We start from the raw sequence: 18208 nt of genomic DNA, 5'->3' as shown, positions 1-18208 counted from the left end.
ATTATCGCATATTCTAATTCTACAGTGAGTATCTTGATATCAGGCGATTTAGCACTAAGTGTATTAATAATTACGAATTGTTGTACAATGGCACATATGCACAATCTTGGAAAATTAAACAAGTATCAGTAAAAAAAACGGTAGTTTTTAAATAAAGTTTAAATATATCAGCAATATTTAAACTAAAAAATTTAAAAGCAAGGTGCAAACGGTACAAATCCTGAATGACATCAGAGGAAAAAAAGTCTAGGATTTGCATGGTAAAGTCGTTAAAACGCGCGAAAAAATACATTCACGTTTACACGAGTAGTTAACGGGACTCAATAGAACATTTCGTTTCGTCAAGAGGGCTCGCTTGCAAAATTCATGGATTTTATCGTTTAAGCATGGAATCGTTGCAAAATTTTCAATTCTCGGTCGGCCTGGCGGTGATCCCGGTCCGGAATGTTGCGACATTATATTGCCCGATGGAGCGTGTAGCGCTCGACACGGGAACAAAATGTCGAGCACACACCGAAGAGCCGAGAGATAAGATAAAAGCTATAAACCGTGCTCGTAGACGAAATAAATTACAAAAGGCGTAAATCAGACGATATTGTGAGACCGATTGTCGATTAACGCGCCGACGACGTCCTGTTTACCTTTCATGTCTCCGCTGAGGCACCGTCGGCACATCCGTGACCGCACCGGGCGACGAACTTCTCCTCTCCACGGAAACGGCGAAATATCCCTCTTCGCTGTCACACGAACGTGAGGAATCCGACGCGACTCATGGCTACCAGCCAACTCCTAATCTCTCACCCACACAGTCATGGTAGCACGATCGATCGATCGCGTCGCCGACTACTAGGCGCGCCTTACACGAGATCTACGCCCAGATCCAGAGATCGATCTTAATCGCTCCGCTACCGAGGAGTCTCTCTCTCTCTCTCTCCGCGCAGTGAAAATTCCACAGTTCTGCAGATGATCCGCAAATCGCGTAGAGAGCACGCAATTTTACGGAGAACCGAATTATTGATTCTCGGTGATCGAATGACACAGATCACGCGTATCAATATTTTTCCGCCCCGTCAAACTTTATCGATTGCGATTTCAGCTGGCGGTCTTCGGTCATCGACACCCGTGATACCCGCGATAGAAATAAGAGCATCGATACATATATGTGTTTACTTGAAATTTGTATCGCATCCGAGTTACGTCTGATTAGTCATCATCAAACAGCTATTGAAAAAAAACAGCTATTCTGTCGCACTTGTCACTTACAATAAATCGTCCCTTTAAATTGTCAGCCACTCGCACGCTTTTCCACCACCGTTGCGTTTCCACGACATTCGAAGTTCTTTTCAATCACTGCAAATGATTAAGTGCTCTCTCGACGATGCTACTGCACTTGCGGGCATCGATCGGATTACTGGCCTTCCACCTCGATGTTGGCACACTGAGACGTTTATCTCGAAAAGTCTCGTCCTGTTCGCACCCTGGGTCACGACCTGGCGCACGCAACTCGAAGTGCCATGCGATTTGGAGCAATGAGCGATGAATGACGAGCGATTGTAATTCCGAGCGAACGTAGTGACTCTTCCGCCGGTCGGCTCTCCACTAGCGGTCGTCGGCGCGTAGCGCAGCGATATAGAAGAGAGGCTCGGGCACACGAAGAACAACTCTACCAAACGTGCGACTGAGAGAGGGAAGAGGCCGATGGAGCAGCAGAGGAAGAGGTGGTGAGAGAGAAAGAGGGAGAGAGAGAGGGAGAAAGAAAGAAGTCGTACCCGAGGGGCAGCTGGTCTCAGAAGAGGGGAAGAGTCGTCGAACATACAAATGCACGAAGAAGCGTGTGCACGGTGAGAGGCACCAGTGTTCGTATCCGAGGGGGGGGGAATGAGAGAAACGGGAACGGGGAGAGAGATGCAACCGAGATGCATTTCACGGGTGCATGCCCTGCACTCGACTTCGCTCCGCGCGACCGAGTAGTACGAGAATAAGACGGATACCCCCGGATGTATGATGCGGTGACCGATGTCGAGTTGTCTCGATATTGCATCAGATGAGGCTTATTGTCGCCCTTATACATATATGTGTAATTCATATTTTTATACGCTTATTCAATATATTTTAACAACGAAATTTAACATTTCCTTCACTATAAAAGTTTCTTCGTACAACGGAAGGAATGGTTTTGTTGAAGTATTTTAAAATTCAGCTGAATACGCAGGTCTGAAAAATTTTTTATTAGACCAAAATAATTATGTCGAGCGTTTAAATTGATGGCTAAAATGTCAAAACTTTTTCTCTCGTAATGCTTGAGCATCCTACATAATTATTTTTATGGTCCAGTAAAATTATTTTCCGACTTGTATCTAGTTAGTTTTAGATATTTTAGTAAAATCTTTTCATATATAATATTACTAGTAATACTTTTAATAAATAATATTAATAATAGATCGCGCGAAAAGAGTTTTACAAGTTTTTTTTTTTAAACCATGACTTTTTGTGATAAAAAAATATTCAACAAAAAAATCTTGATTTAAATAAAAATTAAAAAATATTTTTAAATACATATGTATTAACTCTTAAACGCCTCACTGTAGGAACAATGCACTGATGTATGATACATTTAATTCAATTGCTTATAAATTTTCATAAAAATAAATGTTATAAAAAATTTCATTAAAAACCAGATATTAAGGAGCATAACGGTTCAAACAAATACGCACTCTTTTATTGAAAAAAATAGAAAAAAGTTAAATATGCCGTACATATAAAAAAGTATTTAAGGGTTAAAAGTATAATTTGTTAATGAGAAAACTTAAAAATCTCTTTCAAATCCCCATAAATTGAAAAAGTAATTCACAATAGAATTGTTTAAAAAATGTTTTTGCCGAATTGATGTAATAAATATTTTTGTAAATTTGTTGTATACATTTTCCTTATATTAAAATAAAAATCTCATAATACGTAACTAAGCACTAATAAATTGCAATCTTTGAAAGAGAAGCGAGTGACGTATAAATAACGCAACATCTCTGAATACAAAGCAAATGCGGGAAAATCCCCTAACGTCGAAAGCTAAAAGGGGTGACAAGCCTGAATGCGCGTGGCTTACGATCGCCCGAAATACACGTCTAATTTTCGCGCCGCAACGCAGCATCTTTCCGTTGCTAACGCCAGCAGAAAACAAATGTAAAGAAAGGTTCCCGAGAAAGCGCTCAGAGGCGATCGTTGTTTCTCTAAAAACGATTACTGGGTCACGCGAGGTTCCGAAAAAAAATTCTCCACAACCATCACTAGCACGACTTGATGTCTCTCGTAACAGATCCGCGAAGACGCACGTCACAAGTATAAATTATATTGGGGATACGGCTAGCAGTTCTGCGAATTACAAACTCTTCTGTATAGTATAGAAAAAAAAAAAAAAACTAGTGCCAAGAATCATTTCAACCAAATGACGAATACCTATAGTTGTTACAGAATATCCATAATATCCAAAATATTTATCTCGCGGAAAGAATTACGGCTTTTCTCCGCGATTATCGCGCGGGATTTAACTCTCCTTCAAGTGTGTATTATAAATAGTGCTTATTTGAATAATCGCTAGTGATGCTATTGTCCATTGTCATGATTAAACTCGGGCGACCTTAATGCGCGTGAAGGCATGCGTCGGCGTCGCACGTAAATTCGCCAACATCACGAGTGAAACGAGACGACGCCGAACGTCGGCTTAACTCACACGACGGTATACAGGTAAGACGGCATATACAGCTTCTCTGATGTATTTCTGCGTGCTTGTTACGTGGAAACGCATTGCTGATTCAATCGGTGTCCGAGGAAGCGGACGATCGCTGCATTAAAGTGGCGCTGATCGTGTCTGTGCGAATTTCTCGCTCCATCAGCCCGGGAGCGATCAGGAGCCGGCCGCGAAGACAGATACTGCGTGGCGGAAAGTGCAACATTCGCGCAACCCTTCTCATCTACCGAGGGATCCATTCCGAGACTATTTGCGGCCCACCAACGACGATGGAGGCGCCTTTCGTGGAAGCGACATGGTCGGTGTTTTCGTGCCCGTAGAAACTGTGTCTTCGTGTCATCTGTCCGTTCTACGTTTCCACTCGCGAGTTTACATTTCATTTTCTTCTGCGCGAGATATACGCGCAGGAACGAAGCCTGGCGGAAGGTGCCAGCAAGAGAGAGAGAGAGAGAGAGAGAGAGAGAGAGAGAGAGAGAGAGAGAGAGAGGAAGATCTCGGAAGCGCGATTTAGCGAGAATTTCTATTCTATTACTGGAGAACGCCGGGGAATGGATGCGCCGGCGACGCGGATTATTTCCCGTGTCGTGATAGTTTAGTCGAGATTATTTATACAGGCTATGTGCCTGGCGTAACCAGAACTCGTCGTATCCCTTTAAATTCGTATACGATCTTGAGTCTGATTTTGCGAATTCGAACTTAATTATAGATGCGTTGGAAAACATAATTATTATACATTTCCTTTTTTCTCCACATAGAAATCTCTGAAGTCTCAATATTCGTTGCACTATATAAATTTAAAAAATCTATATCGCGTAAGTAGTGAAGAAACAAAAAAAAAAAAATCCAAACTCGGTATTTTAACCGAATTGTATTTAGAACAATTGATTCGACTGAAGCAATTTCTTCAATACGAGTCCTTACGGTTTCTCTTATTGTGACGCGTATCAGCTACGTTCATCGGCGTTTTGCGTCAGAGGCGGAATCGATTCCGCCTGTATATCGCTGAGGTTAATCGCCCCGCGTATTTTGTTAGCCGCTCAAAGACGCTGCAGCGTTTCTGTGTCGCGCGCGGAAAATCTATCCCCGCGAATCTCCTGGCCCACCTACCGAAGATCTGAGTTAACAAAGACAGAGATTCGTGGAAGCGCTGGCTACTGTGCGCACGCACTTTAAGACTATACCGGTCGTTCCTTTGTAATTCTCTCCCTCCTGCCGGCTATATTCATCGATTCCATTAAAACAGTGATTTCGCTCGGCGGGGGAATCCTCTCTCATCGTCATTACTAATCTTTGTACCGAAGAAAGGAGGCGACGCGGGTTTATCCAGGTGCACGTTACAGCGCGCTAGCCACACTTCCAAGTTGGCTCACCCCCAACAGATGTGTCAAAGACCCCTTTTGCCTTTCGGCAAAGAGATCTATGTGTGCACCCCGCGGACTATTCCTGGCGTGTTGCCAAAACCTTAGATAGCCGATTCGCCGGATTCACAGATCCATTAGAACTCGGACGTCGATTTGGGATTCGGTGTACGTGTCTGTTTAAAATTCTTAGATTAGGGCTAATGTAGGAAGAGGAACACTTCGCTCGTAGATCACGTCTTGGTATTCGTGCGAATTTATTCTACGCGATTTCTCTGAACAGAGCCGCTTTATCCATCGGAGTTAATTACGTTTGGGCGATTCGTTCATCGCCGACGCAAGTTATACAAGCGAATGCATTTAACATGAAATGTCACATTACGATTATATATTTGATATAACTCTATCCTTTCATGTTCGTTCATTTAACAGTCTTACGAAATTGACGGAAATTATTTCGAACATTCTATGTAACACATCTATATGTAACGATCTTATTTCACATGTCCTACATGCGCTAGTCAATTGAATCAGTTAAGAGCTCTGGAATCGCCATCGGAATTTATTTCGGGAAATGTCTGAGTAGGAAATGACATTATCAAAGATATGATCTAAGCAGACGTACTTACGTAATTACGTTATCGGACGCCAGACGAGCTGACAGCCGTCTGTCGAGCGCGAAATCGGCTTCCTCATCTCGAGAATACACGGTGGCACGCTTCAAATAGCCGTCGGGGTGCACATCTTCGGCCCGCGACTTCCCGAAATACATGGGTAAATTATATCCTTCCCGGTAGAAACGGGCAGCCTACCAACGGCTCGTCGAGCTTTATATCTTCTTATTCCACGACGGTTGCTCTCGTCGTTGTCGTGCGAACTCTCGAAGCACCGGAGTTCGGCGCATCGAGGGAAGATCCCGTCGCGATGATCGGAGCTTCGGTATCCCGCGAATTCCGGGTGTGGAAATACCATCGCTCCGCGATGCGACTTCCTAGCTTCGACCATCTACGGGTTTGGCAGCACTCCAGGCTATTGCTCCCAGAAAAACAGGAGACCGACTTTACGGAGAATCTCTCGTCGAACGTCAGCTGGGATCTTGGTGTGCGTCCGTAAGACGAGTTGAGACGAGTCAGATGAGTCAGGCGAAATCTTTGATCAGAATGAGTTATTTCTCGGTTTAACCCCCCTCAGTCTGAACTTCGCTGACGAAGTGCGATGTACCACTCGCGTTGTAATCCAGTCTAATTGCTAAAATTGCAGTCTCTCGCGGTTGGCAGCGAATTATTCAGTTTTACTCTTCTGGAGTTAATAATCTGCATTTATATCACGCGGAATGTGTGACTGCCTATGATTCCAAGTATTACTTATTTTCTACGAAAATTGCGTGCGACGCTATCTCGGGCTAAGCGAAATGCAGAAATACGGTTGCGGGTCAATGTCCGCGAAATTGAATTTACAGCGCCGTTAAATTCATGATATGTCAATCATATCCAATTTGAGTTAGTTTTAATCGTATCTATAGATTGTCACTGTTCCTAGTTATCGTTAATTTAATTAAAACAAAGGAGTTTTAAACAATTTCACTCAAGAAAATGTATTAAATTTAACTCAAATTTCGTTTATTATTTATTAAACGCATATATTAATACGGACAATTTTGAAATACAGAAGTGAATGATTTACATTCTGAGAGATGAAAGTTGAAAACAACAAAATGTTATTTAACTGAAGAGATTGGATTGAGTTACCATTGCTGCTTTGATATTTAATCGTGCAGCACGAGTGAAATTATGGCATAAGCGAGCGGAAATTCACATAAACGCAACATGATATACATCCTACAATTATACAAAATCATAATAATGTATCCTTCTAGAAATACAATTAGAGAATTGAAAGCATCTCTCGGTATTTATGGACGAGCAAACGAATGTACAAGCAGAAAGTCTTCGTTGTACATTTTAGAATTAATGACAGAAGCGGCAATGCGACACGGCAAGGAACACCAGATAATCTTCCCACATCGCTAATACTCTTTTGTCCGCAGGGGTCTTCGCACGGGCGAAGGTTTCGCGAGGGGTGGTTTACATTAATCCGGTTTGCACAGTAATTCGTTACGACGCGACGAATATAGAGGTGTGGCTGGTCGCGCGCGCCGCGGCGTCTCCCGAGTCTCGTATAGGGCCGTCCTTCTCAGTATATTTAAGCGCCGTGAGCTTTTTCATTTTTCAACCGGTGCTCAATGTCACCGCTCGAAATAACCCCACGTTGCACGTACATGGTGAACGTGTAATATGCGTGCGTCGCGTTTGCGTGAATGGTAGCCCAGCCCTATGATGCATTTAACATTTATCAAGTCTAAAAATAGTGCGTGATAGTATATTTTAAAAGTATCTAATAATAATTACTGTTGTAATAATATTGTATAATTATGTGTAGTATTGTTATTTTTTATGCATATCATTAGAGTATTTGGATATTCGAGAAATGTTGAAGAGCTAATTAATTAGTTTGTTGTAATAAAAAGTAAAGTCGGTATCACCCGCGACATATTTTTGCATCGAGAAAGATTAAACGGAATTGAGATATTTGGGTAGAATAGGAATAATAAAACGACCGTAGGAGGTCCTGCATCTCAATCGCACGTGACGTCAGACAAGACTCGAGCCGAGGCCAAGTATTTTCAAGACCAGAATTCGTTTCCAAGTAGCCTTTAAGTCTCAACGTGTCTAGAGGTGTCACGTGACTCTCTCAAGAGTTTCAAGGGTGCGTTACTCACTTGCGGTCGCAAAGAACTGGTGCACCGACCGACCAAGCACGTTCGCATTTTTTTCTCTCGACATCAAAACGACAACGATAATGCGGTCGTCGCGTAAGGGAATAGATTCTCGCTGACGTCAGTTTGGCGGATCATTAAATCAGAAGGTAAAGATAAAAAATATAAAATAAAATAAATCAGTGAGTGTCGTTCATCAAAGAGACGCTGAGAGATTTTATTTTCTCTGGGAGGAAATTGCATTCTATCAGGCTTTCATCTATTTATCTCTATATATATAAAAATGTTAGAGCGACACAAACTTACGATATGCTCGAAGTAAATCAACATATTAAATTCACAACACAGAATTAAAAGATTTAATTAAAAATTAAAAGAATAACCCTATTCACAATTTCGTTATAATTTGATAAGTTATCATAGAATTTAATTCCTTTCGAACGCTTTTCCGTATCGCAACCAAGACTTAATTCGTCATTATGAACGTTCGCGAGCCTCTCGTTCGTCTCTCCCGTCTACGAGCGAACGTCGCGACAAGTAGAATTAGCGTTTGTGAGAGACGGCGCGTCTGCAGCGCGCGAATACCGCGAAATGCAGTCGCATAAATTAGCGAGCGCGCGTGCGAGTCGGGCGAAAAAGGGATTGGCTGGCACTTAAGTGCCAGCAAAGTATCCCGCTTGGTCGCGTATAAATCGCCGCCCTCGCCCACCGGGGCGAATTTACATTTTCGCCGGCCGTCGAATAATTTATCCCGGGTGAGATTACTTTGTCGCCGGCGCGAGAGCGGCGCGTGCGAGCAAAAAGGAGGAACGCGGGGCAGCGCGACGAGGTGAGAGGAGGATTGGGACAGGTTGGGGGCAACCTGAGGGAATTATTCGCGAACGATCAAGCCCGTTCTCGGAGACGGCTTAATCGGCGATGCCCCGCGCGTACCGTGGGAAGCAGCGATTAAACTGTACACAACAGCGAATTTCGCTGGCGCTTCGCCGACTAACGTCGTAGGCCGAGCAGCAGGGAATTTATGGGGCTTGAATAAAAGGAAAGTAAGACCCGCCCATGATGGCATGGCAGAATTCGCGTTGCGACGTCTGCAGTACTTTCATACTACATTGACCTTCATCATGTCATCATTCATCTACTTGTCTCTTGTATTAACTCGTTGACCTTTTATCGTAGGAAGTCTCGTGCTATTGCAAAAACGGGAGAACAGTTCTTACATGCGCTGGCATTTTTGCCAATTTTGCCGAAGTCGGCAAGTTTCATCATCATCATTTTTTTTTTTTTTTCGCCTGTTGATTCGCGTGTCATCGTGGAAAGAAATCCGTGGTTTAAAATTATGTTGCGCGGGCGATGACGGGTCATTATACGGCTGTCGGGCGTATCTGATGCGCAATGCGCATAAATCCGTCCAAGTTTTGCACCCTCTCGAGATGAAAACCCGCGACTCCTGATTTATGCGGACGACGGTCGACGACACGCAGAGAGAATCCGGGCTTTGATGTTTGTCGAAGGAACGGCCATCGTAAAATAACGCGCTATTTCGCGGAATCGACGGTGGGGAAGGAACGACGGCGTAACCCAGTTGCGTCCGAATTAAATCTACCAGGCGTCGCAGTTATGTTACGGCGCGGCGCGGTCATATTTCCGGGTGTGTTCGACGGCGAGAGGAAGAAGTCGCGGTACATTTATACGTATCTGCTGTACTGTCGGAGATGCCGAAGAAACGAGGAGCAGATGCTCGCGCGAGCGATCACCGAAATAGACGTGGATGATATTCATGCGTTTGATTCCAGAGAATTTGCCCTCGGCGCTCTTCTCTCGACGCCCGAGAATCTGCTCAAGTTGCATAATTCTCACTTGATGCGCTTTCAAGTGCCTGCGGTAGATTAATCGGATGAAATCTAACATGGAACTTTGTTACGAGGTATCGCGGCAAGACTGACGTTGAATACTCACAATCAGTAATCTGAACTCAAGTTTACAATTAGTCTTGAAATTTAGGAGCGAACTTCATCATGATGGAATCCTGTGGCATAATAAAAGCATCTCAATGGCATTAATTCCGCAAACTATTCATTTAGTGCGATCGCGAATATTTCAATGCAATTATGAGAATTCAAATGTGAAGCGTTTAATCTTTAAATGAGTAGATGGGGAGTCATTTGCGCCCCATGTCTATTACAATTTTCTTTAAACTTTTATTCTGAAAAACGAAAATAAAAAATATTATACCTATATAAGAAGAATAAGAATCTCCCTCTTAAATTTTATCATCTAACGAGTATCGTCATAAATAATTTGTCATCTCCTTTAACTTGAATAATCGCAGAGAGACACTTGTCTACGAATAAATAAACATTTAGAAACATAAAAATTCATCGAAAATACGTGATAAATAATTATTTTAATATTACAGAATACACGGAATTGAAGAAACGATGATCACTCGTGCGACCGGCGTAACGTATGTACATACGTCAGACGGCGCGTTGCAGTCGCGATATAACCCTATACTTCAGTCATCGGAAACGACCAGCCGGTATACGCTGCTAAATCACGGTCAAATTTATTTATGTCGAGAAATAACGGACGCGGCGTATCGGTTGCAGAGAAGAGGCTCCGTCATGGCCGACTAGCCACGATTCGTTCTCGTAATCGCTCCGCTCATTGAGGGGTCCCATTTCACCCCTTCCTCTCACCGTGGGTGCTTTTCAGTCCGGCAGCGATTCTTTATGCCTCGTGTAATCAGATAGACGTAACGACATCGTTTGTCATTACGAACCAGTTGTAACGACTGCCGAGCGATTGGTACATCGTCTCTACGCTGCACATCCATACCTCGCTCCACTACGAATGTATAGCTGCTATGATGGACGTTCCTATTGCCGACGACGGATTATTAACTGCCCTTGCCTTATTAAATTAACCCTTGCTTTATTTATCGTGGACTGGACCGCGGTATGTTTCAGAATAGTAATTAATAGGCGATAATAGCGGTACATATTGTTAGAACTTCGCGCTTGCGGTCTGTGTGTCTACGTCTCTACTCTTCTAATACATTTTTCTGCGCCAGTTTATGTAACAGATGGTCGATTAGAATTATTACTATATAACGCACTGCAGTAACTAAACGAATAAATTAGGGAATATAAAAAGATTTAAACAGTAAGCAAATCAACATTTTGCTCTCTGAAATCTTTAGAGTAGAATTTCAACGTCTTATAAGTTAGCGGAACAAAGTGAGCAGAATCAACTTTAACTAATGCTTATGTCTTAGTGGTTTACGTTTTTATATGCCATAGTCTTAACTTTGACAAGGTTGTTTCGTCATAGAAATCTGGTTGAGTCATTGAAGGATCGCAGTTTGTGTGCTATTGAGCGCTTCACGAGCTCGTCACCGACAGAAGACGTAGGTACCGACAAATTCAACCCGCGCGTTCTAGTCTTACATAACAAAATACACTGATGTCATAACGTATGCAGCCATCGGACCGCTTATCGAGATATCATATCGCGAGCAAACAGTTGTATCTGTATGACTAATTGGCCATGCACGATACATACCAGTACATACACTGTTGTGCCACGCGGCGCCGACGGTAAACCTGTTCATCTTTTATTATAGTATCGTCCACAAACAATAAAAAGTCAACGATGTGCTAGCGATTAGACGTGTGACAAGAGCGAGACGCATCTAAAGTCAGATAATGATTTACTAGAAACGGGATGTGATCGATCGTTCTATGGTTCACACGAGTCACATAGACATTCGGTTGAATGGTTTTCATGTGAAACCGAGATAGAAGCTTGTTTATACTCTCTTTACTGAATATAGCGCTTTGCAGAAAAAGCATATATTTTTTGTGAACCTTGTAATTATGCATTTCTTACACATAACCCAGAAAGGAATAATTGATGAGAAGATCTTTCGAACGATTACAATTTCCGGTTCAATTAGTTATTTTTCGAAGTCATCAAATTTTTTTAAGTTGTCAATCGTTCTTCATCAATAAAATTTTTTAAATGTATCTCCTGTCAAGGCGAAAGAAGTAACGTGTAATTTTCAACTTCTAACATTAATAGCAATAAGTTAAATGGATGAACGTTTTGAAACACTTCGTATACAGATGTCGATACAATTTATTTCTATTTTAAAAATCAAGAGTCAGGAAAATTGTGCACACACACACACATACACACGTTATTAAGAATTCGCCCCTTGATATTTCGGTAAATAATACGAGAATGTTATGAGAAGGCGCTGCATTATATTTATCTGACGTAGTCAGTTCTACTCGCCGTTATAAATACTTTTTCGTCAAGAGAATTTCTCTACCGTTCGTCGAATATTTCCAAAAATACCGTATCGAGGATGCGACCTCCGTGGTAACTGTAACAGGAACAGAATGAAAGCGGAAGAGGCGAAACTAGGCGTGAAAAGGTCATTTAAACAAAGCTGTTGTTACAGACGTAACTAGGCGCCCTAGTTCCTTCGATCTGCTCACGATTTTCCACTAAAGACATATACACGGTAACTAGGTGAAGGTTTCACTGCGTCGGATCCTCTTGCGATGTATTTCCGCTTGCGCGATTATTATTGCAGCGTGGGTGTCCGACTGCGCTTTATTTCCGACAAAAGTACGAGTCCCTCGTCACTCGTTAGACAACTGAATCGGACAACCTGTCACCAGTGACGGTCGCGATCTATCCAAATGTACAAACCGTGATTAATCTAAATAACTCGATTTTATTAGCGCAATCAATGTAAAATAAAATCTACTCCGCATAAAAAGGCTGTGAATAACAAGAATAATATTCTCGCATGGAATGCCAGAGATTTGGGTTCGACTTCCGGCCGAGGTAATATTTTTCACAGTGAAAAATTAATTATTTACAGTTTTTTTAAAAGGTTATTTAACATTAGTAAGATTGATATAAGAATCGTAAACAGCATCAATAATTGTTAAATTGTTTGTCAATTTAACTCATGATATTACTAGTTTATTAGTGTTGTGTTTTAAGTCTGAAAAAATTTCGGCGCACTATCGAAGAACTACATTCGTAGAATTACATTCAGTAAATTCACGTCCAACTTAGGTCACTGTGGCATATTGTCTCATTTGGTTTAAGAATAATATTTTCCCAACAAAGTTAATATTCTAATTTACACGTAATTATAAAATACTGTATTTTTATATTCATAATATTTATTGTAATATTATATATTTTTATTTTTATACTATTTTAAATAATTGCATGATTATTATATAATTCATTACAGTACCACCAATATTATCATATAAATACTTCATAAAATATATGTATTATTATACTGCTAAATTAATAAGTGTTAAATTATATTTAAATTATTTTTAATTATATTATATATGTCGTCACATTGTTCCTATTAAATGTATCGTAAATTAACTAAAACAACGAAGTTAAATAATTTAACTTACAAAAGTATATTAAATTTGCGTCAAATTTGGTTTATTATTTACTAAATGCACACGTTAATATGGACGTTGTTTACTTTCACGTTGTTTACTATAATAATAGAGGTAGATGGATTTATATTTTGACGCACATGTGGTAGTTAAAAATAACAAAATATTATTTAATTTAAGAGATTGAGTTATCATTGTCCCTTTGATGTTTATAACAGTGTAAAAATATTATTTATAATCTGTTTTTGTGTATCTATTTTTTATCTGCTTGAATTAGTAAATTCAATATTAAAATCTTTTTTGTCAAAATTTTTGACCGAATTCTTTTGTTATGAATGTGGTCTTTGGTAAAATTCAAAAAATTGAAATATCCACAAAGAATAAAAAAATATTTCTCTTCGTACTCAAAGCTATCACTACCTGTCGCTCCAGTTTTCAACTGATATTCCCATGGCTAGCTGGAATCTCGTAAACAACCTTTCCTTCGGAGCAGTATATTTCTAGTGCCGATGTCACGTTCGCCAAGGCCTTATGGGAACCATTTGCGCGACCTTCCAAGCGGGCTTGCACCCCGAGGAGAATCCGAGGAGCCGAGCCGAGCCGGGCCGAAGATCAGCTGTGCATAGCAATCAGCCTTTGCGGTGTTTCGCAGATATATAAATGCTTCTCTCTCTTGGTACTAGCTGGAGGAGAGTTAATATTTCATGCTATCCTTAATTGGTAACGTGAACATGGGACACGCCGAAAAAATTCCTCGGCTAAGTGAATTATTATAAAACAAGACGCTGAACAAACTATTTATGGCTCGCGTCCTTCGAAATATTCCATCCTGACGTCTACGATCATTAATTCACAACAATTCGAAAGATATTATCATTATTCATGTACGATATTAAATACTCATTAATTTCCATTGTGACGCGAATCCGATTTGGAATTACGAGCGGAGAATTACCTGAGAGATTGTCCGATATCTCGGAAAGTCGGATCAAAGTCAAAATTTCCCTATAGGTAGTTGTTTCCTCGATAATCCTTTGATGCGCAATTATACGAGTTTGTAGCGCGGAGACAAAACAACGAGTGAATATAGTTGATGATTCCTCGAAATGCTCCGTTCGCGCCATTCGAATGATTAATTATGTCGCGATCATCTTAAGCAACCACTGTATCCGCAGCTGTGGCGGATTCTGGGTAAGAGACGAATAGTCTGTCTTACCCAAAGCCTGGGACGATTATGTTCTTCCGCGCTAGACAGCGAAGGGAGAAAAAGGAAGACGACGAGGTGAAGACAAAGAGGTAACAGGAGAAACGCCCCGATGTTTGGCGCCGTGCCAAAAGCCGGCTCGGAAAGTAGGAAGGCAGAAAGAGCAGCACGTGCTTCCGACACCCCGCGATTTTGTGAATCATGACCGTTGCCTCGTGATGACGCCCGTGCAATTTTAGTCTGCGTTCGATTGAAATTATTTTCGTATATCGTGGAAGAGAGGAGAGAGAGAAAACCTTCTCTCTTCCTCGCGCTATAAATTCGACCACAAGCGAACAGACGGCCACCTGACATTCGTGGTTGTTGGCGTATTGCCGCGTCGCGATGCCGGTGGTACGTTCAAGGTACACCAGAGAATTTAACGGTAACGATCGATTTATGTCTCACCGCCGTCGCGGTTGACGCAATGCGTGATTCACGCGACATACGAATCGATTTCTCGGGATGCCTCTCGTTAATTGTCCACTGCCAGTCGTTGTGCGTAATGCACTGTATTGTACGAAATGCTTATAGTTTCGTATACTCTCCGTTCCTACACTGACTGTGGATGAATTTCTATACATTTGTATGTAAAATCGTTACATTTACGGAAGATGTGAAAGAGGTTGTAAAACTTGAAATCTTTCACACGCCAAAACGAGTGAAACTTGAGAAGAATGGTGAATGTAATGAAGCTGAATATAAGCGAGCTAAATGTAATGGATCTCCTAGTTTTCAACAAAAATGCTTTTATAAAATACGACATAACAGTAATTAACTCAAAATGGTGTAAATTTCAAGTATTCTTATAATGTAGTTGGAGATATTTTCCATGAAAACGTTCTTATAATCAACTAATTATATTTAATTTTATTTAATTGCAAAAGAATCGGGTAAAACAAAGAACATGCATTTCGTCTAGAAAAAATTGATAAAATTTAGAAATGTTTTATATCTAAAGTTTCCTTTGAGCTTTGTCTTCCGCGAATCCAGGAGCAATTCGTAACTTTGTGTGTAAGCTGACTTCTGCAGAATAAATAAACAGCGTGTCTCTCTCTTCATAGTAGAAATATAAAAGCGTATCTCTTTCTCTTCATAACAGAAATATAAAATTGTTTCATCTTGAAACTTTTACGGCTGATTTATGTCACTTTAAATAACGTAAAATGAAATCACGCACACATAAATATTTTTTTTTAATACTAAAAACTGCAAACAATTTTTTACGTTAAATCTGCTATGCACTAAAAAAATTAATCCGGAATTGTTATTACTAAAATAATAATTTTTTTAATATAAATAATTTTTCGTTTCTATAATTACATATTTTATTAAAAAAAAAGAATGCAAAAAATATTAACGCGTATAGCATTTCCAAATATAAAATCCAATGTTACCAATCAACTTGTATATCTTTAAAATAAAAGTAATTTTTGAAAAATAAATTAACTGTAAGTACAATGCGCATATATAAACTTCCGCAATTAATACATAAATCATATATTTATAAATCGATATGTAACAATTTACAAAAAATTAAAATACAATTAAATTTTTTGCAAATATATATCTTATCATTTTATAAATATATTATTTACGTACTCATAACCACGAAGGTTCATATAAGCATTTTACTTATATTTTTATATGCATTTATAATATGTGGTTGTTAGATAAAATAATTAGCGTTGATCGAGCTAAATTATAAAAATACATTGGTAGCGACAGAACTTATATCTTATATATATAATTGTAACATTCTTCTAATTATAATATTAAAAGATATGCAAAAATGAGCTCCAACCTTCGTATATTTTATTTATGTGTTTTATTTATATACATGTATCTATGGGTTTTATACCTATCATTACTTATATCTCTTTTTTTATTATTCTTAAATTACACAGTTTCTTATTTCCGTTTTTCCTCGCAGATGCATATGTAAAACCTAACCGTCAGTATATTGAATTTGTATCCATATGTTTCTTAAGTTCAAATACCGTAAAATCAATCATCTCTGCGGGAATAACCTGTGACGAAAGTATTACAAAACTTCTGTTACAAGTTGTCCGAAAAAAATTTATACTAAAATTTTTGTACGCAAATTAGTCGTATGCTTCGCACGATTAAGTTCTGTCTGTAAACTAGATCTGTCAGAACATGCGGATATCGCCGATTGAACTGTGACGAAAAACCGAAGCATTAACGCGGCGTAATCCGGCGTAAAATTTTCCGTCCAGATTTTACGTGACGTTGAATTGCAACGTGTTGCAGCGGCTTATAGCGGTGGTTTATGCAGTGACTGCACACAGTATGTCGGGTAAATCTGTTTAATCACGATCGTCGTGAAACAGAATGGTCCCTATCTCTCTCTGCGATTCGTACAATAGAAATGGGAGTGCCGCTGCTCGACACTGTTTACGCGATCGACGTTAATCCGCTTGTGCACGATTAACGCCGCACATTTTGTTACGCAACGTATCTTTAGGATTGTTTACAAAACTCTTTACGGTAATATAAAATGTATTTCGTAACACTGTAAACAACTGCAGGATTAAGAATGTATCAATGTCTCTTCAAAAAGTAACTGAAATTGAGTACTTTGCGCGTTTAAAAAAATATTATATATACATAAAACAGTAAGGTTAATGTTTATATTTAACAGTACAATTTTATTGTTAAAATGACAATTTTCTCATTTCCTTTTACTTATTTTTTAAAAATATATTATTTTGTATTAAAATAATTTCTGATTCGGGTTCTAAATCGCCGCAAAAAATCTATAATTTTTTCATAATTTTTCCATTTTATCAAAAAGTTATGTAATATACAGTCTAATGAGAAAAAATAAAAAAATAAATAATTAATTTTTCAAATTAACTTAGAATTCTGTTTTATTTTCCTGTTCCGCGGAATAGAGAAAAATCCTATGACGTTTCTAATTTTCTAGAAGAATGATAGCACGTGATGAACCAATAACACATTTCTCTGGAGGTGATTAACACGGAAAATGAGAATTTCTTACGCCTTGTACGATCGTTATGTTACTTCAACTATTTCAAGAACATGAAAGATATCCATCAAACCTGACATTTGGATGCGACGCGACTTGTAAGTTGGACTCCGCGATCCGCCGACGTTCAACGGGAAATTTTATTTTCCACTTCTTGCGTATGCAAGGCGCGTTGCTACTCCGATTCTTTGCTGCAGCGAGAAAACACGCGCGTATCTTGCTCGCTTGCGTACCGATGGCGTGACCGGCGGCACATAAATTTACAGTTATAATGGAGCTAACTTATTAAACTTGCAAATTGCAGTTATATGTGACATCGAGTTATTAAACGAATTAAAAAATTTCAATCAGTTGCATTTAAATAATAGATCACGTTACAATTACGTTAAATCTCGTCTTCCGTTGGATCATGTCACTCTATTTTTATTTACAGGTTTAAGTATATAGCAAACATATAAAAATTGAATAAAATAAAATTTTAAATAGATTTTATTTTCCGAAATCACTAAACATTTCTATCTAATTTAATTATCAGTATCTCCCAAAACGTTCTATAGGAATAAGTTGTGAAATAAAATTTTCCAGTATACAGGCTAATTTGCTCCATGTTTTGAGAATATTACATT

General features: G+C 39.5%; 1 protein-coding gene across 1 annotated transcript in view; it reads right to left on the bottom strand.

Moving 5' to 3' along the window:
- The window catches only part of cv-c (RhoGTPase activating protein), a 206906-nt gene that overhangs the window by 31633 nt on the left and 157065 nt on the right, over positions 1 to 18208 (bottom strand). The gene's annotated exons all lie outside the window — the stretch shown is intronic.

Source organism: Cyphomyrmex costatus, unplaced genomic scaffold (genome assembly GCF_001594065.2).
Source record: "Cyphomyrmex costatus isolate MS0001 unplaced genomic scaffold, Ccosl1.0 scaffold51, whole genome shotgun sequence".
Classification (NCBI taxonomy): domain Eukaryota; kingdom Metazoa; phylum Arthropoda; class Insecta; order Hymenoptera; family Formicidae; genus Cyphomyrmex; species Cyphomyrmex costatus.
This window is presented reverse-complemented; position numbering and strand designations above follow the sequence as displayed.